Source organism: Suricata suricatta, chromosome 10 (genome assembly GCF_006229205.1).
Source record: "Suricata suricatta isolate VVHF042 chromosome 10, meerkat_22Aug2017_6uvM2_HiC, whole genome shotgun sequence".
NCBI classification, from domain to species: domain Eukaryota; kingdom Metazoa; phylum Chordata; class Mammalia; order Carnivora; family Herpestidae; genus Suricata; species Suricata suricatta.
The window spans coordinates 2,773,632-2,781,137 of record NC_043709.1 but is presented as its reverse complement, the minus strand read 5'-3'; positions in this window follow the sequence as shown (position 1 = coordinate 2,781,137).

Here is a 7,506-nt window from a genome sequence, read left to right as displayed (position 1 = left end):
CTTTGGGTGCCTATCACCTCTGCCCCATGCCCTGCTCCAAGTCACCACATCTTGCCTGCTGGTGACCGGGCCCCCGGGAACCTCTGTGCCCGGGGCCATGCTGCACACAGGAATCTGTGATCCTTAGAAAGTAAGATCCAGGTCAGCTACTTTGCAAAGCTGTCCAGTGCCCCCATTTTGCTCAGAGGGACGGCCACAGGCCTGATGACTGCCTTCAAGGCCCCGTGGGCCCTGGCTGCCCCTCTCCCGCCTCCCCGCCCTGTGTTCTCCGTGTCCACGCCTCTGTGCTGCCATCCCTCTGCCTCCATTTCTGCATGACTCTCTTCCTCCAGGTCTCTGCTCAAGTGTCCCCTTGTCGTGTGGCTGTCTTGACTGCCCCGTGGGCAGCAGCGGCAGAAGCACTGGCTCTGGACCGCCTTACCCGCTCTGTTCCCTCCTTGGCCAGCCTGCCTTCCTGCAGGGCACCCTTCGCCCCGCCTGCCTGCAGGTCCTCTTGCTCCGGTGGCCCCGCCCCTGCGGGAGGGGCCAGGCCAGTGCCCCGTCGTGGGCCCTGTCCTTGGTGCTGCTTAGTGGCAGTTGGCTGTCTCTGCCCTCCTTTTTGGCCCGCCTTGTCCTCTGTGTCTGGATTTGTTCCTTTAATCAGGACTCCTGGTGGCTCAGCCCAGTCCCACACTTCCTCCCGCTGCGGACCGCGTGCCGTTCCTCCCCTCCGTTCCCCTCCGTTCCCCTCCGTTCCCCTCCGTTCCCGCCTCCAGAGCCATGGCCAGTGCGCCGCCCTGCCCTCCTGCCCGGGGCCAGGGCCACACAGCTCTGGCTCCGTCCTCGCTTCCTGTTCCTGCCCTGGCGCTTCTGGGAGCGTCACTAACACGGTGCCGCGAGGTGAGAGGAGTGGGAGCAGATGTGCCCCTGGAGGCGCCCGGGGGCTCCGTCAGCGCAGCCTCCTACTCCGGCTCAGGCCACGATCTCGCAGTCTGTGAGGTCGAGCCCCGCGTCGGCCTCTGTGCTGACAGCTCGGAGCCTGGAGCCTGCCCCTCCCCTGCTTGCACTCCGTCTCTCCTGAGCTCTCAAAAATAAATGAAAAACGTTAAAAAACACTTATGTCGCTGTGCACACGTGCTGAGTGTTGTGTCTTTGTGTCCTGTCAGCCCGCTGCTCCCCTGGGAGGCGCTCCCCGTGTCGGCTCCCTGTGTCATCGCGGCCTTGGGATGGGAGTGTGAGGGGCCGGGGACACACTGCCCCCAGCGACCTTCCTCCAGGCCACACGTCCACTGTGGGCTGCGTGTAGTGGCAGGGTTGAGCGTGACTCGGAGGAGCAGTGCTCACTGCGGGACCCGCAGAGCAGACGCACGGCCTGGCCGGAGGCGTCTCGGGGCTCGCTCGGGGCGCTCCGTCGAGTGGTGGCTGTCTGGGCAGTCCTCAGAGCAAGGTTAAAAACGCGTCCGTGAGTCTCCTTTACGGTCTTCAAAGTCAGTCTTTCACACGTTTGTCTTTTCTCTTTGATACTTTTTTAGTAGGGTTGGATGTTGGACGAGCGCTTGGGCAGGGGTGGGGCCACGGTGGGGGTGAGGGAGTGGTGGGAGGGCGTGAACGAAGGGACGGCCCTGCCCTCTGCAGCCCTAGCGTGACGTGTGGGGACGTGGCCCGTCGGGGTGGGTTTCCTGCTGTGTCATCCGCCATCTCAGCTGGTGGTCACGTCTCGTGCCTGGTGAAGGGCTGTGTTCACATCAGGAAGGCAGAACTTGGCCGGGGCTGGGTCACACGTCGACCCGTAGCTGCAAGGGACCCTGACGCAGGAGTGCCTCCTCCAGCCCAGCCATTGGCACATTGAACGTGGGGCTCTGGGAGCAGGGAAGAGGGAGGAGTGGTTTGGGGGGATGGCCACCCATGTTTGTCACTCAGATCTGCGGGTTTGTGTCACCTCACCGATCTCTGGTTCCTTGAGGTCGGGGACTGTATGGCTGGTGCCTAACCCTGCGCCGGATGCATCACGGGACCCTGAAGATGCTTGAATTGCCTTGCGCCGTGTGCAGAATACCGCGTGTGGAGGGAGCAGACGGACACACTGAAGTTCACGGGCAGACACGGCCTTTAGAACCCTGTTTTTTCCCCAGAAATGGAGCGGACCCTCCGAAGGGCCACAGACCACTGCACGCCGGGCGGGAGGCTGGCTCTGGAAACTGCAGAGGAAATGGCATTTCTGTACTCAGACACCTTCTGCTCTCTGCAGTCTGTCAGGAAACGGAGCCGGCGTGCAGGGCCGAGCCCAGGGGAAGGTCAGGCTCAGGACGGCCGTGAAAATGTGTTAACTCAGGAGGACGTGCTGACGCCCTCGGCCCTCCTGGGGCTTGGGTCGGCGTGGGGAGTTGTCCCCGAGGACAGAACGGGACGGGCCCCGAGCGGGCACAGCTGGTGTCCGTGGTAGGCGGTCCCACTAGGGCTGGAGTGGCGCGTGCCGAGTGCGGGCCCGTGAGCCCTCGCGGAGGACTGGCGCTGCCCGCGGCTCTCGGTTCCAGGTGCTTCTTCGCTCGGGGCTGTTGCGGAGCGCACGGGCTTCGGGCTTCGGGCTTCGGGGCGTTGAAGGCAGGGAGCACGGCTCTCACCGTGGTGTGACGGTGCCGCCGCCAGAGTCCGTTCTGGCCGCAGGAGCGGAACACCAGGCTGGGGGCGTCCCCTGACAGCTGTCCTGCCCTCACTGTCCCGGAGGCTGGACAGCTGGGGCCCAGGTGCTGGTCCTCACGTGGCCGCAGCCCGTGGGCTCCTGTGTGTGGACCCGGACCCCACTCCTGGGCTCGGCCCTCGTGTCCTGCTCGCCTCCCGGAGGCTCAAGCCCGTGGGCTCTGGGGCCGCCAGCAGCCACTTGCTGGGTGAGACACAGTCGTGCTGGTCACCTGCCCACTCGCCGCCCTGGTTCGGCGGTGACCCGAAGGGACAGGTGGGGCCGGGGGCAGCCCGTTACCGTGTCGTGCAGACGAGGACACTGAGGTTCAGGAAAGGAGGGTGACGCACCCGCGGTTCTTGGGTTTGTCACGCGGCGCCCTTCGCCCGGCTGGCTGCTGTGCCCGCTCTGGGCACGCAGACACGGGCGCCCCTGCTGGTCGTGTGATGCAGGAGGAGGCCCCGCAGGGTTAAAGGACGAAAACAGGAGGCGACGTCCAGGGAGCGGGAATGTTGGGCGAGGGAGGAGCGGCAAGTCCGCGTGGCCGCGCGGCTGGATTCACCGCGGGCGGAGGCTGGGCTTCCAGGCAGCAGCAGGAGCAGAGAAGGCGCCGGGCTCTGTGCGGGGAGGTGGGCCAAGTCCCTCCATCCCGGGTTTCTTGCGGGCGGGAAACGCCCATCTGGCTCTGGTTGGGTTTTTAGCCAACTCTTGAGAATAGTTTAAACGGAGGCTTTCTGGTAAAGTCTTAGACTGTGTGCAGATTGCTCCTAAAGGGAAGAAGTGCGAGTTTGCTAGAAAGCTTAAAAACCAGCGTCATTTTCTTGGGATCATTTCCTCTAGGAAAATCGGGTGAGGGTATGTTTGCACGCCCACTCCGAAGCCCGTGATGTAACTCGGGCGTCTGTCCGGGTCCGAGGCGCAGGGCGGCGCAGGCGGGGGCAAGGCCCCGTGGCAGCCCCCCCGCTGGCCCTCCGCACCTCAGCGACGACGCTGGTGGAGAGGGGCTCAGGCTGCAGGCCCCGCGGGGTCCCGTCGCGCTCGCTGTTGGCTGGCAGAGCGGCCTCGGCCGTGGTTGCTTCTCGGGCTTCTTTGACTTTAGTTTCTTCCTCTGCAAACTGGGTACAGTGATTCTTACGTCCACCGTCTTGGAGGCTTGACGAGCTAATCCCAAGAGGCGGTCGGCGCGGCGCCGGGCACCCGGGGGCCCGCCCTCCCGCCTGTGCGGCCTTCTCTTCCCTCCGCCTCCTCCACCCGCCGCCGCCTTCCCGCAGAGGCGCTGAGGCCACGCGTGGGTTTGTTAGCTTTGTTTCCCAGTTAATGTGTCGTAAACCCCTGCCGCGTGGCCACAGTCTTCATGACCATCGTTTCTAACGGCTGGGTGCTGTTTTAGCAACGATCTTTGCTTAAAATTTTTATTAAAATTGTATGTCTGTCTAAATCAACACTAATTTACGCGTGTAATAAAAATCTAGGCGTTTAATATAAGTATTCAAAATACGTAACGTAATTTATACCAACAGAATTGCTCCTGGGTGTTCTGTCGGAAGTGGAGGCGTAAGAATACACCAGAGTTTGTCACTGAGAGTTTGGGAACTGGTCATGCTTCAGTTTTTGTGTACGAGTCTTCTAAATAAATTTTTTTGACATTCATTTTTGAAAGAAAGAGAGAGAGAGAGAGAGAGAGAGAGAGAGAGAGAGAGAGAGACAGAGCATGAGCAGGGGAGGGGCAGAGTGAGAGAGGGAGACCCAGAATCGGAAGCAGACTCCAGGCTCTGAGCTGTCAGCACAGAGCCCGATGCGGGGCTTAAAGTCACAAACTGAGATCATGACCTGAGCTGAAGTCAGACCCTTAACCAACTCAGCCACCCCTGCGCCCCAACTTTTTTTTTTATTGGAAAAGTTGCATTATGCAATGTTAAAATGTCCAGATTTGTCCGCAAGGGCGTGCATGCAGTGCAGTAGCCCCTGGTGGTTACCTGCTCTCCGGAGCCTTCTGTGCGCACAGGCAGCCGCGGCAAGGTGTGTGTGCGGCTCCTCCTCTGTTCTTTCCAGAATACAAGTGGGAGCGTGCTCACCTCCGGGCCGTCTTCCTTGCCGCGTGCGTCAGGGCTCCCGAGAGCGGGCGTCAGTGCGCATGGCCATCTCTCCACAGACGTCAGAGCGCAGAGCGATCGTCACGTGTTCGGGGACTGTGCTCCGTCTCACAGTTGAGGTCAAGTCCAGGGAGCGTTTGCAGAGCGTCCGGAGCCGAGTCCATGCTGCTGCGTAACCAGCACCCGGCGTAGTCTGGACGGGAACAGTGATCAGAAATGTCCTCCGAGTTTTTTGGCAGAACAGCAATGACGGAATGGGATGTTCTCTTCTGTCAGCTGAAGAGGGCGCTCTCCCACGGCCCTTGGGTTGCCCTGTTCAGTGTGCCCGTGGTTAGTTGTCACTTCAGGACCAAGTCACGTCCGGGAAACAGGAATCCTCAGCCCCGTGACCTCGGGCTCCCCTGTGTGCAGCCGGGGCAGCTCGGGCGTGTGCCTTGTGCACTGTGCCAGGATCGCAGGAGGCTCGGGCCCGGGCGTGAGCGGCACGGTGGCGTGCGGTGGAAACTGTGTGGTCTGTGGTGAAGGTGGCCCTGCAAGCTGTGGGGCCCCGGGACCCGTCGGCGCCCCGGGTGCTGTGTGTCCTTGGTGCACGGAGCCCTCACGGAGCCGGGCGTGCGGGGGCCTTCCTGTGTTAGGGCGAGTCCCCGGGGTGGAAATGTCCCGGTCGGAACTACACCTGGTCTCTGGCTGTGGAGTCCATGCGCCTGCAGTTGTGGGGCCTTGGGTCTCACTTGGTGTCGCTGGCCAGGGCCGGGGCTCCGGGGCAGCCCGGAAGGTAGCGTTCTCACCTGTCTCATGCTCCTCTCGGTCATTGCTGTGGTCGGGAGGCGAAGCCCGTGCTCCTCCCAGGGCCGCAGGGCTGTCGGTGTGCGCGTGCAGGGGGCTTCCCGGGGGTCCCCTCCCTGCTGCGTGCCCCGTCTCCCATGTGCGGACGGTGCTCTGACGGCTGGGCGGAGGCCGTGATGCTGTGAGGCGTCAGTGACCACGTGTCTGCGGCCTTTCCCGAAAGTGGGAGATCCAGTCCTCTGGATGTAGGCAGCTTCTGTGGGGACAAGATCTTTTCTGCAAATTGATTGGACCCTTTGTTTTCATCATCTTTGCTACAATACGCTGGTGGTTCCGGAAGTTTATGATGTGGAGGAGGGAGCCTGGAATCAGAAACAGGCGTGGGACGCCTCCGCCCCATGGCCTTGGCACACCCACCCCTTCTCCCAGCTGTCGGAACGCTGTGCTTGTGCCCCTCCCCCCGTCTCTTCCCTGAGGCTCACACCCTTGTCCTCACGCTTTGTTCCCGTTAATGCCGTCTGTGTCGGACTCCGCAGATGTTTGCTGGGTGAGGCTCTGTGCGGTTGGGCGGTGTGAGCGTGCTCTGTGGAGTGTTGCAGGGGACTCGTGCTTCTGGGTTGGCCTGCGGAGGGGAAGGTTGGCCTTGAGGAGGGGAGGTTTTATCCCCAGTGCACTGCCAAGGGGCGGGGACAGGGCCACTGCATCCCCAGGTGGTGGCCTGTGCTCCGCCCTCGTGGCTTTTGGCCTCTGGGGAGCATGTCCCTGTCAGGGTCTGGTCGTCGGCAGTGGCCCAGGCGTGTGGTCATCGTCCCCAAGCCCCATGCGTGCAGGGCAGTGAGCTGACCTTGAGTTCCTGTGGATGCTCCCAGTGGGCATCTGGGTGTTGGACGGGCTTGTTTTGGAGGGTGTGGGCACTGGGGGGCCACTGAGGCCACTGTGGAAAGGCTCCGGGGCCCGTCTCTGGGGTGGCCGGGGACCTCCTCTGTGGTCGGGGAGCACAGGCCCTGTGGGTCACCTGTCCTGCCGTTCGTCCTGCAGGCGTTTAGTGGATGGTCGGCCAGTACCGGCTCCCTTGCTGGACGGTGATGTCCTTTTATTTGATGGCTATGCAGGCTCCTGAGGGGCCACGTCTTGTCTTTCGCATGTGATCTCAGTAGCTGGAGGTGAGACGCGGCCTTTCCAGGCTGGAGGATGAGACAGGCCTGACCTTGAGGGGGTAGGGGAGGAGGTGAGGCAGTGACAGCAGTGTGTCAACAGAAGCTGCACAGCCACCTGGGCAGAGCTGTGTGCGGTCCCTGACAGCTGTGCGTGGTCCTTGGTGTTTGGGCGCGGTCCCCGACAGGGCTGTGCGCGGTCCCCGGTGTCTGTGTGTGGTCTCCGATGGCTGTGCGCGGTCCCCGGTGTCTGTGCACGGTCCCCGATGGCTGTGCACGGTCCCCGGTGTCTGTGTGCGGTCCCCGGTGTCTGTGCGTGGTCCCCGATGGCTGTGTGCGGTCCCTGGTGTCTGTGCGTGGTCCCTGGTGGCTGTGTGCGGTCTCCGACGGCTGTGTGTGGTCCCCGACGGCTGTGCGCGGTCCCTGATGGCTGTGTGCGGTCTCCGCTGGCTGTGTGTGGTCCCTGATGTCTGTGCGCGGTCCCCGGTGGCTGTGCGCAGTCTCTGATGGCTGTGTGTGGTCCCCGATGTCTGTGCACGGTCCCCGGTGTCTGTGCGCGGTCCCTGATGGCTGTGTGCGGTCTCCGATGGCTGTGCACGGTCCCTGGTGGCTGTGCGCGGTCTCCGATGGCTGTGTGCGGTCTCCGACGGCTGTGTGTGGTCCCTGATGTCTGTGCGTGGTCCCCGGTGGCTGTGCGCGGTCTCTGATGGCTGTGTTTGGTCCCCGATGTCTGTGCACGGTCCCCGGTGTCTGTGCGTGGTCCCTGATGGCTGTGTGCGGTCTCCGACGGCTGTGTGTGGTCCCCGATGTCTGTGCG